A 15,306-nucleotide genomic window follows, 5' to 3' on the forward strand; every position below is an offset into this window, starting at 1 on the left:
GTTTTGGAAAAACAAGTTGTAGCTGGTTTTCTTAAAGGTTTTGAAGGTTTTATGAGCAGCAATAACCATGAAAATATCAGTGCATGTCACTCTGGTGTGTGCTATTTGGGTTTTATTTTGCCACATTTGTCAATGAACCGCGAGTGTCCTTTCCTCTCAGTTTAGTTTGAGATGTGAGTGGGGCTCTCAGATGTTACACTCAGATTCTGGACTCACCTGGGAAAAAGTTGCCTTTGTTTCCTCATATTTCCAGGCAAAAAATATTGTCTGGAAGCAGGATGAACACAACCAAAGTGCTTCCTGAGGTAGCAGAATGCTGCTGGTGCTCAGTGGGTGTGAGCCCCGGGTCAGTTCTGAGATTAATCTGAAAAGGACATGATTTTGAAGCAGGTATAACTGATGCTTCAGCTGAGTGTGCTACACTAAAAGTCAAGCATAATAACTTCTTATCTCCCATCTTTTGAAAGGTACAATTATCCTTTATTTTGCAGGCTGGTTTGTTTAACTTTCACTTGGTTATTCCATGGAATAAGAATGAGATATTGCTATTTCAGAGCACCACTGGAACCTTGCAAATGAAGGAAGTTGTAAGGTTTTCTAGTGAAAACTGCACATGGGTCTCTGAAGATTTGGTTTGTGTACTAAATTCTGCTGCTGATTTACCAACACTGTGACCTTGAGCTACTCAAAACAATTTATTATTTTTTTAAATGTGACTATTAATATTGACAGTCTCCAGTTTCAGTATGAGACACTTGAGACTTGAATTGCAGACTTTTGTACTACTTGCGTATTTATTTTTAATAAGGGTCCTAATTAAGTGTGCAATCTCTATAGCAGGAAAGCTCTCCTGGACTCTGTCTCCATTCATTAAAATGTGTCAAATTCCTCAGAGTTTAGAGCAGAGCTCTAACAATGGCAAAAGAGACCCAGTGTCCTGAATAGATACGAACATGTGCCAAAGAAGATGTTTGTTAATAACTATTTGCAGTGATAAAGTACAGCAAACAAGGGGTTACACATTTCCTCACTTTCTGCTACCCAAGCAGAGCCCCTGACTTCACTCAGGAAGCTGCACTATTGTGAGACACAGAAAAGTAAAATACACTCTGCTTTATAATAAGTCATTTCAGCTCTGTCTAATTAACACTTCTTAGTGTTAATTGTAACCCCCTGTTCTGTGTTTTTCAGGGATGATATTTCCCAAGTAGTGCTGATGAAATGTCAGGCAGAGGTAGTAATTTTGTTTTCCTTGCTATTATAACATTGTGCCATAGATATAGTTATATACAGAGATACATGCCAATCAACCAAGAGAGCAAACAAGATGAAGAAGTAAAAATCTTCTCCTTAGAGAATTTCTTAGGCAGGCAATGAATTATGAGCTCTTCTCTGCCTAGACAACTTGCAGTGAGAACAGCTATTCCTACTGGCATTCCTTGCTGTGATAAAAAAAAAAAAATTAAATGACTTGTTTTATTAAATCAATAGACTTAACAGGATGAAGAGGTGGAGAAGAAAAATATGAAATATTTTTGTATATAATCTGCAGAATCCTATAGGCTTCTAACATTAATGCTACAGAAATACCATTGGTCAGTATTTGCAGAACAGCATTTGATGAACAATAAAGACCTTCATGTTGTTGGAAAGGGGAAAATTCTGTTGACATTCTAGCAAACCCATCCATCTTGGCTTTGTAGCCTGGAGGAAATGAGAGAGTGGTGTAAGAAAGTGGAAACATGAGAGTCACTGTTAAAACATCTCCCTGGTGCTGGCAGCACTGCAAAACTATTGCAAAAGAGAGAAGGATATGGGACTGTTGTATGTCACTGATGTTCAAGTTGGATTTTTCCTTTGGAATACCACTCAAAAATTGCAGGTGGAGTTTGCTTTGTGACAAGAGAATGTGGAGCAATTGTGGTCTCATCCAAACAATCCTGTGTCTGATGGCAGCCAGGGAAGGGTCTGTGATGGCTCCACATTTTATGAGCAGGTAAAACTGAGAGCAAAATCTGACTGAAGATAAGCCAAAGCAACCAACCTCTCATGATGAAACATGGAAAAGAAAAAAGGCCAGTATGTGAGTGCCAGCTGTAGAGCTGAAAATACAATTTCCAATAACTTCTGTCACATCCCATACAAGTAATTTAATAAGCATTTTTTTTTTTTTTTTTTAAATTAGGAACAGGGTCCTAAATTTAGGCCTACCACTAGTTTTCAAACATTACAAATTTCTCCATGACATCCATGTAACACTTGACCTTGCAAAAGACTTGATGGCCCACTTGAAATGCTGGAAGTGCTCTTACAAATTACTTTTAGGAAACCATTGATGTTAATAGCCTCCTGGCTATTTTGTAGGGGCTTGTGCTGTATTTTTAAACACTGGGGAGGAGGAAGGCTCCCAGAAATTCTTTCTCTGGATTGTGTTCAATATAACTAAAGAGAAAATTTCAAAACAACGTTTCTTTCCTATATTGAGATGCAATGAATTGCTGGTGTAGTAGAGATTACTTTAAAGAATGGCAACAAACTCCCACTTTTGGACTGAGCCACATGGCAGTTGTTTAATCATTACAGGCTTTTGCTTTATGTCTAAAGAAATTAACTATTAATCAAATGGTCAATTCACAGATCTGTGTGCAAAGTGGTGGCTGAATTCAGTGACAGTAATCTCTGTGTCTGCATGTATGCACACATAAATATGTCAGTGTATGCACATATTTCTATCTATCTCCTACCCTTGTGAATTCATTTACCATTTGTACTTTCTTTACCAATTAAATTTTCCAACACAGCAGTTCCCTCTGCATCATGTCACGCATGCTGACTATGTGCTGATTTAAGGTTGAGGATAATTTAGCAGGGCTGCTGATTATGGCAAACTTATTCTCAGGAGATCAATGAGAAATGGGTGTTTTGTGATGAAGTTTGTTTTGTGTAGATTAGAAAGATAATGATACGGATACAGATTAGAATGGGACATTAAAACCAAAACCATTGTGTGTGAGCTCTGCAAAATCCACACTGCAAAGATAAGATGGGAAATCAGGTGGTAGAACACACAGCTCTGGGTCTGAGATCCACTTTTAAACTTGAAATACCTGAGCTAGACCCAACCTTGAGAACCCCTGTGTTACTTCCTGCACATGAATGTTCCCTGTGACTTTCATACTGACATTTTTCCCATATTTAAAAATTTTGCAGTCTATGCAATACAAAACTTTATTTTTTTTTTCCATGTGCCTTGGACAGCTCCAAGCATTCACCAAATATTCAGTAACAATGAGTTACAACTCCCTTTGTTTCATGTTGGTGTTGAAGAGCAGATGAGTATTAGCATAGTAGAGATGCTGCTTGAACATGGAAAGGCTGTAGTCATTTCAGCACAGTAAAATTGCTGGTCAAGCATAAAGTAATTATCATTAAGAGAAATATAGCTGAGAAAAAAGGTGTGGGGTCTTTTCTTTTAGTTTAATAATCTTTCATGGGAATCTCATGTTGTTTTATTGACCTTGAGGAAGACCATACAGCAAGTCACTATTCTCAATTTCCTTCCATCCTTCATCCAGCTCTTTCTTGAAGACCAAACAGGTTTATACAAGTGTAAGCCATAAATTCCTTATCCTTCTAGAAGTGCTCCCCAGCTTATACGGACTTGCAGAAGGGATACACAATATTCATATTAAATTTTATCTTATTAGCTGGAACTCTGTCAAAATGAGAGCTGACTTATTTAGAGGGGAAGCATTCCTCACTGAAGAAATGAATAGTTTTGACAGATTATATGATACAGGTCCCAGGGTCTTCTACCAGTAACATGAAAAAGTCACCTAGTCATGAATAGTATAAAATTAAGGTATTGGGCATATCTGGTCCCTATAATTTATCTATTCTGAGTTAAGTAAAACTTGAAAGGTCACCTTGGATATTTTTTCCTCCATCTTTCCATTACATTTTTATTGTTTGGAAGTAATTTAAATTTTTTTAAACAAGCAAATTGCATATTTTTCCCTTTATGAAAGAACCACAAAATTAGAAAACCACATTCTCAGAAAATACCATTTAAAAAAGAAGGCCAAAATAAAAGAAAAAAATCCTTGAATCAGAATGGTTTGGATTGGAAGGGACCTTTAAAAATTACCTAGTCCAGCCCTCTCCCTACAACAAGCAGACATTTTCAACTAGATCAGGCTGCTCTCCATCCATGTAGATGAGCATCTACAACCTCTTTGGCATTTCATCATCCTCACAGAAAAAAATTACTTCCTATATCCAGTCTAAATCTACCCTCTTTCAGTTTAAAACTGCTACTCTAGGTCCTATTAAGAAGTCTGTCCTCATCTTTCTTATAAGCCCCCTTTGAAATATTTTTATATATATATATAAAATTGAATATTATGGTTGTAATCCAGTGTTTAGTATTTTATTTAAATATCATGTTCTTGACAATATTCTAGCCAGAAACTGTATGCCATGTTCTGGACAGAAGGCCTTTAATGAAATCCTTTTTTGGTGAGATTGTGAGATTTCATTTTTGTCCTCCTACAGCAATATTATTTTCTCCTATTTTGTACTTCAATTGGCACATCCATCTGTAACAGAATCTCTTCATCAACTCTGTCCTTTGCTCTGGCTGCTAATCCTGCAGTTAGGTAGCAGATTCCTGTGGCTGCATGTGAGATGCTTTTCAAAGTGGTTTCTACCCCATTGCCATTAAAACCCCTTTGACAAAAATCCTGCTCGGCACTGTTTCTTCAGCCTGTTGTTTCCTGAGATCCAGTTACCAGGCAGGGTTGCAGGGTGCTTGAAAGGGCTCAGGAAGCAGCTTCTCTCCTGAGAGGGACTTAAAGGGATGATCAGGAGAATGCAGGAGGTTTGTAACAGTAGTGGTGTCCCCGAATCCTCTCTGTTTTAACAATCATGTCTAAAACTTTAAAGGTGCCTGCTGAGCTCTTGTTCCAATGGCAGCAGTGGAAGTGCAGAGGTTGAGGGGTGTTCCCTTTGCAAGCAAATGCAGAAGGAAATGTGGTTTGGGCACCTCATTGCTGCTGAGGCAGGCTGGGTTTGAATTTCCTGTGCTGCATGGAGTTCCCGTGGGCACAGGGGGAGTTACCTGGGCACTGGGTCCTTCCCAGCCCAAACTTCCCTCCTGTGGAAGGGAACTCCCAGCTGGAGTTTGAAAGAGAGAAAGGAGAACAATTACTGCACCTAGCAAACCTGAACTCTGAGTGCTGGCTGAAGTTGGTGACTTACTAAATATCTTTAGTACTGAAAGGATTTTTGTCATCTGAATCCCAGAGTCCTTGAATTTCTCAAGAACCTTAAAAACAATCTTTTAGCCACCTAGCTGAGGAAGAAAAAATAAAGTCATCAACTCTAAAGGTCTGATGAAATGAAGGGAATGACTTAGCTATTAAAATATTATGTTTGAAGCAGTCCAAGACCAGCTCTGACTTGTTTAGGAGTCCAGGCTGGCAGTACCAGAAGACAGGCTCTTGCCAACTATCAGAAACTGGAGGCAGCCAGTGTCTCTCAATGGCTTCCAGGATCCAAAATCTTAAATTTAAATAATTCATGCTGTTAATGAATAATAAATTTAATAGTAATGATTAAGGCAGATGACTCTCTGTTCAGTTAAATGGTCACAGCCAACTGAAAAATATGTGTGGTGCATACATGCTGCTCTCCCCTGTAAGTTTGCAGCACTCAGCCCCTGACAAGTTTGATTAACGCTGCAGATGATTCACTTTGCCCTCAGACAGTGCTGCACCTTTTCCCAGCTCCCAGCTGGCTGCAGCAGTGCACCTGCTTTGCAGGAGGGCAGCTCCTTCATTCAGGGGCTTTTGTGCCCCTGTGCAGTGAAGCTCCAGAGCCCCCAGCTTTCCTTCCCAGCTGCCGGGGTGCTGCTGTGCTGTTCCCTGCTGGTGATGGGGCTGTCACCTGCTCTGTGGCAGTTTCCTAGGCCAGGCTCCTGTTGGCCCCAAAGTCCATCCCAGTGAGAGTCAGAACAGCCCAGCAGGGGTGTGCAGAGAGGGCAGTGCAGGCTTTGGAGAAGGAGTCTGGAACAGGAGGGAAAATTCCCTATCTCTTATCTTGCTCCTTCCTCCCACCAGTACCATTTCCTCAAAGAGCATTTGTGGAGTCTGCAGACCACAGAGTTTCTTTTCTTCTTCTTCCTCACCCTGTTCCTCCATTCCATCTGGTGTTTGTTTTCCTGTTCTGCTTCTTGTTTGCTCCATTTGGATACTGTGAGAGTCTTGCCCTGGTGTTTTGACCAGTGGATGCTGTAGGGAGGAGCCACATCAGCTTTTTCTCTCCAGGCCTGGCTGAGCTGTGCTGCTGCCTTGGGCTGAGACCTTTGCACAGAGGGACCCCCCACTCCCACAGATATCACCCCATGGTGATCCCACCCCATGGTGGAGGCCTGGCTGTCTGATGGCAGGGAGAAGGACCTGGGCTTTATTTCTTCTGCTGACAGCCAGGAATGAGATGGAGCTGACTTTCCCCCTTTGCCATTCCAAGCTGGTTTGTTCATCCTACTGGCTGAGAGTGGCATAAACAAAAATATTCAGACACTGAGACAGTTGTTCCTGAAATACTCATGGCAGCAGGAAGAAGATCAAGCCCTCTTTCTCTGCCTGTTGTTTTTTTTTTTTTAATTAATTAATAAATAATTTTACTTCTGTTGTCTGAGCAAAACTCCCATTAAATTGCCTTTTGCAATTATTGGGTTGGAACCATTTGTTCCAGAATGCTGCTTGAAGGCTTCCAGCACAACGCTGACAGGATTTGCTGCCTGCTGTACTTAACCTCTGTTTCTTCTTCACCCTTTCCCTGGAGCTCTTAGAGGTCAGCCAGTGGCAGGGCTTGTCCTTGGGTGCACCTTTCAGTCAGGCTCAAAACACACAGTGGGTCTTTCCAGCAAAATGAGATATTGCCTCAAGCTGGAAGGCAAATCAAACCCTTAAATTTCAGGAAATTCTCTACAACTTCCAGTAATACATCTTATCCAAAGCATTTTTACAGTGCTGTTTCCCTGTTTCCCCCGCCAAGAGCTAGTGGAAGTTTGCTGCTGTGGCAGGTTGGATTTGGGGCTTGTCTGAGCAGTGTCTTGGTTCTGCTGCCACTGTGTGGTCAAAGCTGGGCTGGTGTTTCAGGTATTTCTGTTTCTCAGCAGAGTCCTGGCATTCCACCCGTGATTCTCCTGCGTGCCCCTGTAAAGGAGCAGTGGCTGAATTTGATGGACTCTTTATTTGTGTTGGAGCAGCAGCCAGGGACACCTGTGGCAATAAAGGTCCGTTGTGCTGGGTGGGTTTTAGGATGGGAAAAAACAGCAAATAGCCCCTAAGACACCTCTTAATTTGATACTCTGCTCTGCAAACAGGTACAAAAAGTGACATGGCAGGGGTACATCTCCAGCAGCTGCTGTTGACAGACCTGGTTGAAATGCAGGCAGAAAAGCTGTTCAGTGGGATTTCATTCATCTCATCCTGGTAATTCCCACAGCTCAGCCACACCCCAGGATGGTGGGGATGTGTGTGAGTTCTGCAAACCTGGGTTTTTGAGGTTAAAAAGTCACGGATCTCTTGCAGTCTCACATGCTGTTGAGGTTTCAAGCAAACTACAGAAGCTTTGCTATCCTGCAGTAAAGCACTACAACTAGTAATAAAATACAGGTGTACTTAACAAGAAAAAAGCTTCTATTAGGTTTGCTTTTCAGAAAGTCATAGAGTAATCGTTTATGTTTTGCCAGTTTGGTAATATCCAGGAGGTTTCTCAGTCATTAACTCACTTGAGTGAATTAGGAAAGTTTTATTGTAGTAATAAACAGTGATATGTCTCTTCAGGGACTTTCAAAGCAAGTGAAATAGAAAACATAAATTACTCTGTGGTTTGCTTCTGCATTCCTTGCACATTCAGGATTTTCACTGGCTTTGAGGAATGGAGGAGCAAGCCCCAAATATTTGTAAAGAAATCAAGGTGAAAAAATTTTGCCTTGAGCCCAAAGATTAGAAAAAAGTAAAATGTCAGCATCAGAAATTGACAGAGGGAGGAAATTCTAGCAACTAAGGGAACAGCAGCTGAGAATGTCATGCAATACTTTTATTAGCACAGTATGAAAGGCAATTTAAATAAATAAAAAGGCCTATTTCTGCCGTTTTCCAAAGCCCTTATTTAATTTAGGTAAAAACAAATATGCCACAAATGTTAGACCGATTTGCAATCATCTGATGACCTCAGATGCAGTCTCAGCTTTACACTCAACAGCAAGTGACTCTCTCCTGTCTCCCACTTTTTGTGCTGCTAAACCCCAGTGCCTTGGGGAAGGGATCCTTCTTGTGGGTCTGTGCAATGACCCAGACCCAGCTGGGATTCCTGCCTGTGCTGGGTGTTACTGAGCACACCCAGACCCTTCCCACCCCCATTGTCACATCTTGTCTCTTGCTGACCCATTCACAACTGGTAACTTTGATTCTTGATTAAAAAAAAAAAAAATTAAAATTTTATTTATTTTTCACTGATCTGCCTCGTGGAGTGAAGCATGCAGTGGACTGCAGATCCTTGCTGGAAGCTATTGGCTGCACCTGGTTACTCTAGCACAGACAAAAGGGGGGTCAGCAATAAATTCTGCAGCCTTCTGTGTAGGTCTTAAAGTTGATTTGAAGCTTTGTAGTCAGAGCACTTCCAGGGAATTTTTCTGCTATTAGACTTGCTAAATGAACCAAGTTCCAATGCATTTCCATAATTTATGAGACTTAGGCTACAGGTGGCTGTTTAGGCAGGGATAGTAGGATTGTGGTGCAGATGACTGATGCACAAAATTTCCACATACTACGATTGCAGAAACCTCATTTCCTTTGAAAGCTGGGCCAAAAATAGAAACCCTTTCCAGTGCCAAACCTTTCTGTCATAACTAGTAGAGGCTTTTTGCTCATTCATGGGTTTGCTGAGCTGCTCATGTTGTGTCTGTGCCAATATGTTTACTTAGCACATCACATACTTTCACTGAATTGTGTGAAATTCTTTCAGTTTATGGTGGCCATGAGGTATATAGGGAATAGAAAAGTGAGTTTATCATGTGGATCACTTTAGCTTGGGTGGTTTTGTTGTGGTGAGTTTGATTTTTGTCCTGAAGAAAGCTTTGGTCACGCCCTGTGTAATATTTTGAATTTCATGGTTGTTTAGTGTAAGGAATAAAACACGCGCTCGGCCACGAGAGGGCAGCAGAGACTGCGCGGAGCGGCGGCGGCGGCCGGGCCTTGGGGACGCTGCTGGGCCGGGGCTGGTCCCTTTGGGGTCACTGCTGTCCCCTTTGGGGGTCACTGCTGTCCCCTTTGGGGTCACTGCTGGCCCCTTTGGGGGTCACTGCCATCCCCTTTGGGGTCACTGCCGTCCCCTTTGGGGTCACTGCTGTCCCCTTTGGGGTCACTGCTGGCCCCTTTGGGGTCACTGCCATCCCCTTTGGGGTCACTGCTGTCCCCTTTGGGGTCACTGCTGTTCCATTTGGGGTCACTGCTGTTCCCTTTGGGGTCACTGCCGTCCCCTTTGGGGGTCACTGCTGTCCCCTTTGGGGGTCACTGCTGTCCCCTTTGGGGTCACTGCTGTTCCCTTTGGGGTCACTGCTGTCCCCTTTGGGGGTCACTGCTGTCCCCTTTGGGGTCACTGCTGTCCCCTTTGCGGTCACTGCTGTCCCCTTTGGGGTCACTACTGTTCCATTTGGGGGTCACTGCTGGCCCCTTTGGGGGTCACTGCCGTCCCCTTTGGGGTCACTGCTGTCCCCTTTGGGGTCACTGCTGTCCCCCAGGCTGTCCTACCAAGGCCGCACCTCTTCCCCTGGGGTTTTAGCCTTTGTGGTTGAGAACTCAGACCCAATTTCTAAAATGCGGCCCTTTATTAGAAGTGATTTTTAATTTTTTTTCCTCCTGTGGTGGTGGCCGGTCCATCCCTGCAGTGCGTCTGTAATGGCACCTCGAGGATTTGTGTCCTTTCTTCTGTTGACTTCGTGAAAAGAGCAGAATGGGAGAGCTGGAAAGCAGCAAATCTGCAGCTGTAAAATGCTGTCACTGTGGTTACAGTGGGTGCCAGTGGCACCAAGCACTAAACAAGGCAGATGAATCAGGCAGGTGATGGGAAACCATCCCATGTCTGGCATGGTGTGGGCACTGAAAGAGAAGATGGAGTTAATTTCTGAACCCAGTCTAGCAGAGGTCACTTTGCAAGCAACAAAATCTTATTAAATTCCTCAGTGTGCAAGAGAAGGAGGAGAAAAGCACTGGCAGATTATGGATTGTGTGGAAGGACTGAATACAGCTGGAGTGGGTTTTGGTGGAGCAAGAAAGATTATAGTGGGTGGGTTGATCGAGTTTTGGACAGTATTTAAGATAAGTAGTAGTGTGGCAATGCAGAAGTTGTCCAGGTTTTTGGATAACAAATCATGGTGATTATACCCACAGACAGTGCATTGCTGTACCCTCAGCACTGTACCCAGCATTATCAAAGCTCTTCTTTACACAGAAGATGAATCACAGACAATATAATCTGCTAAAGGTGACACAACAACAATATGTGTTCATAGTTCTCATCCTCTGAGGATTAGTTTGTAATTTCCCTTGGTTCAGTGGGAGTAGGTGTCCTGGTGTTTCTGAAAATCTCTGTGAGTCTTTGCACTTTCACCACCAAAAATCCACAAAAATCTGCCCCCTAGTACCTTATAACTTGAGATGTTTATATTTCAATTTTGGAGAGAACCAACTCTGCGTTCTGCAGAAGGGAACCGTGGCGGCATTATTATTGGTGGCATTTATTCTCTCTGAGAAGCTTCAGATTACATTATTTAATATCTGTTTTATCTGTGTTTCAGAACTGATTTTGGTGTTACAACAAAGGCAGACTTGTCTTATGAGAATCAAAATTATACTTAATTGGATTCTGCTTTGGGAGTTTCTGTCAATCACAGAGCTGTGTGAATTGGAAAAGACACACGATTGCAACAATGATTAACTTCTCCAGAGTCGCTCTGAGTGCTGTGGATCACATTTCATAAAGAGATGTAGTATCTTCAGAATAATTGTATTGTTCTAAAGGGTATCTTCTGAATACCAAAAATAACTTAATTTTCTTTGAGGGCACACATGAGGAGGAGACATTCTCAGACTGAAGGTTGTGAATATTTCTGTATCAGTCTTCTCCACCTGAAGCAGCCTTGGCTGCCTTCCTCCATGTGTAATTCCTGAGAAAAACATAAACAAATGGAGAATTCCCTGTCCAGACAGCAGCCTGCCTTTGATGCCAACCTGCATGTGAACGACCTGTGCATCATCTAGAGGAGGCAGGTGGTAAATTAGCAGCAGATACAGCCTGCTAATGAGTGGATGTTTGTGGTGCTGGAATATTTCAGGTACTTATTGTAAGTACATAACAATGCTGTGAGTTTTCCCATGTTTAAATAGCCACATAAAAGAAGCCAGGTCCTTTTTGCTTTTATATTACTGGTTTATTTTTCTGAGTGCAGGTTTAATCTTCCTTTAATCCTGGCTCTTACAACTGGGTGACAGGAAATACAGACCACTTCTACTTCAGAATGTGAACCTATAAAAGAACTTTAAGTACTTCAATGTTTGTTTGTTTGTTTTAGGATTTGTAACTTACCAATTTAACTTTTTGAAATATTGGAAGATTACATTTAAAGAACAGGGTTGGTACAAAATTCACTGTACTGGAGATCTCTAACCTTGAAGGGCAGACAATAGGGGTTTTTTGCACCCCTGTAGACAGTTAGCCAACTTTTGCTTTTATCTCTAAAATTGCATCAACTGTCTCCAGTGACATTTAACTTACATATGTGAAGGGTTTGGCATTTTTAGATTGTCAGGGTGTTATTGGATGAAAAAGCTGATTTTGTCACGGGACATCTGTTTTATTGTTAATTAGATGAAATAGGAAAGACATCAGAAGAGTACACACAGAAACTATTTCATACTTCCTGCTTAAAATCTTACTCTGATCCCTTGAAATTAATGATGCTTTACGGATTTTCACATTTTGATGTGAGTTTCATTTAGGAAGTTTTGGGAACAAATGACAGAGGGTTGTTATCCATCTGTGCCTCTGTCTTTACAATTCAATTATGCCCTGCCATTGTACAGTCTCTCCTTTCAGAACTATCACAAGAGAGAAAGCAACCAAGGAGTTCATTTATCATTTAAAAAACCCAATCTAACCACAATAACTTACATCATCACCACAGCTTGTGTTTTGTACTTATCAAAGTAAGAAGTGCCCTGTCACAATGAGTTGATCTTTTTGGCAGTTGTGAACTTGTTGATGTTAAGATCCTGTATTCTGACGATGACCTGGCTTTTTCCCCTCCATTTGCATTTTTTTTTTTTTTTTGGGTCACATTGTAGTACAAAGGCTCATGTTCAGGTAGACCAGATTTTCTCTGTTTTCAGTCATTCTTAAGGATTTGTCCTGGTGAGAAGGCAGGTATAACATACACTTCCCAGGAGAGCCAGAGAAACTGTAGTTTGTGATAACATGTCATATTATTTCAGGATGAAGGCAAATGAGATCTGTCATGGGAATAAGGGAGAATAAAGCCTTAAAAGCAGTATTCATACTGGTATAATATTGTAATGGTATGGAAGATCAACATGAGATGAGGGCAGACACCAGATTGAGTGGCTGCATCTCTCTCACAATAATACATCTGTAACTTGGGACTGGAGAGCTGGGGAGATCCACAGGAGCAGTGAGGTGTGTGGGGAGCTATTTCAGTCCTTCCTGTTCCCTTTGCTCCTGAGCCCTTTGCCAGGGGCCCTATGTGGCCTGGAGCAGAATTTGGTGATGGAGAAGCAAAGGATGCACACTGCCTTTGGCACACCCATGCTGAGGAACCCTTTCAGCTGGAAAAGGGGGAAAACTCTTCTGCAGTTCCTGTCTGGAGAAATGTGAGGTAAAGATTACACAGAGGCTTCAAAGCAAATCATGGCTCCACAATTGGCATTAGACTATATTCAAGCTGACTGAGTGCTGGTGGGAGAGGTAGATAAGGATGAAACTGGGAAAGTAGAATTTGATTTGGTTATGGGGAATAGCTTTTAAGTCCCTGAGGTGATGTTAGCAGGAAAGTGAAGTGACTTCAAAAATGCAGTTGTGAGCTGTGTGCAGACACCTCCTTTTCCATCCTTGGAAATAAAGCCCTGATCTCCTGAAGCAGTTTACAGAGGCCCTTTCTCCCCTGTGTACAGGGATGTCAATGGTTCTCAGTGGAAGCTGCACATCCTGTGAGATGAGATCCATCCAGTTAGGGCAGGGCTTTGTGGTAAATGTCAGTAGTGGTTACTCTGGGAGAATGCAAGAGGAATTCTAAAGAGGAATGCTGGAGTTACCTCTGTCTCCTGGCTTTGATGCTATAAAACCCTTTCAATAATGGGGCAAAATCCCTCACCTCTCCCTAAGACGTTCATAGATGTAGTCTGATGTGGTCTACACTGACCTTGTGAACATATATAATGGAAATTATATGTGCCCTTTTGAGTGAGGGTCCTGGCCCTCCACTTCACTACAGAGGTGGATGTTATTACCCTATTCCTAGCCCCAAAAAATTATTAGTTTTTCTAATACATAATATCCATTAGCTAAAAATATCTGTCCATTATTCTCAATGCTGTGCCCCCTTCTTACCCTACTTTTTGTTGTGGAATTCATGCTAGGGATAAACTTGGCAAAACACTTTCATTAGTGTGACTAAGGGAAGCTTACAACTTGTTTCATTAAAATGGGAGCAAGATTGATACCCTTTATTAGCAAGCTGGAGCAATCCCTGCCTTCTCAAATGCTCCATATCTTCTTGGCTCTGGAGTGCACAATCTTGATGAATTGTGAGTTAACTTAATGGAGAAGAAAATGTGTGTAGAGCTGGGTGAGGGCAGAAGGGAAAAATACAGATGAGAATCAATGAAAGAGAGAAGAGACTTGATGGAAAATGAAATGGCACCTTCCCAAAAAAGTTGATGAAGAGAAAATAAACAGGTGGCAAGCAGGCTTAGAGAGGGAGTGTAGGAAGATACACAACAGTGCTGAGGGGACAGATGGATCACAGGCACAAGGTCAGATTTTGATTTTTGAAGAATAGAATGTATGGGAATATTCAGATCAAGGACCTTTGTTCTGACCCACCTTTGCATATATTAAGTAAGAAAAGCTCAATGTGAAAAAATTCTTCCCTTTCCCTGAAGCATGGGTTCTAAAATAAACACTAGAAATTTAACTCTATTAGCAAAATATCTCAGACAATTTTTGAATGATAGCACCTTTTCCTGCGATTCCAGACTCAAAGGCAATTGCCCATGAATGGAAGGATTTTCAGTCTGTGGATTTCTGCTACCTGGGAATGTTCAGAGCTACATTTTGTGACTCTGCTGACGAAATCAGTGTTATTACTTCTGCCAGGACTGTAGTGGCAGTCCAGACTGTCCTGATGGCTTATTAGCTAACCTCTGATTTCACAGTCTGCTGCTGCTAATGTGTCAGACCTTGCTTGGTTTTCAGACTAAGAAATTTCCAGGAGTGGCTGTTGGGGGTGAGAGGGGGAAACACTTGAAAACTGAGCTGCTCTCATGAGGAAATCATTGAGAGACAGAGCAAAAGAGCAGGACCTGAAATAACAACGTGGTTTTCCATGAGAGTCAAAGAGCCTTCAGCTCAAGGAGCACTGTGCTGGAAAAGGCACAGCAAGGCCATCCTGGGAAAGCCCCAAAACTGCTGCTCCTATGTCTTTCTGATCTGGAAAACCCATAGAATTTGATTTGGGTTAGGGTTAGAGTCAAGAAATAAACTTCACTTGCTTATTTTTTTTTTAAATTTAAAGGTAACTACAGTAAACTAAGCACAAGAGCAACACCTACATGACATTAAATACCAATGTGCCTGTAATGAGCATTAACACCTAATTTTCAGCGTGCATGTAATGAGCATTAGCAGCTATTTCCATGTTACACATGGAAGTTATGCACCTCAGGTTGATGTATTTTTTTTAATAAGGTTAAATATTAGTCAAGGAGTTGTGCTTGGACAGATGTTGGTATAAAACTGTGGCAGCTCTGTTCCTGAATCAGGATTTTGAGCATTTAAGCCCTTGACAAGCTCTGTGTTTGCATCCAGCGCTGGCTGGGGTGTCTAACTTACAAAAGATTAGAAGCCACGTAACAATTCTTGAGGTTGACCACAACAAGTAAATAGTGGTTTATGTTGGGGTTTTATTTATCTATTCCTATTTTGAAAAAGAATTTTGGACAT

Source organism: Lonchura striata, chromosome 8, assembly GCF_050655825.1.
Source record: "Lonchura striata isolate lonStrDom1 chromosome 8, ASM5065582v1, whole genome shotgun sequence".
Classification (NCBI taxonomy): Eukaryota; Metazoa; Chordata; class Aves; order Passeriformes; family Estrildidae; genus Lonchura; species Lonchura striata.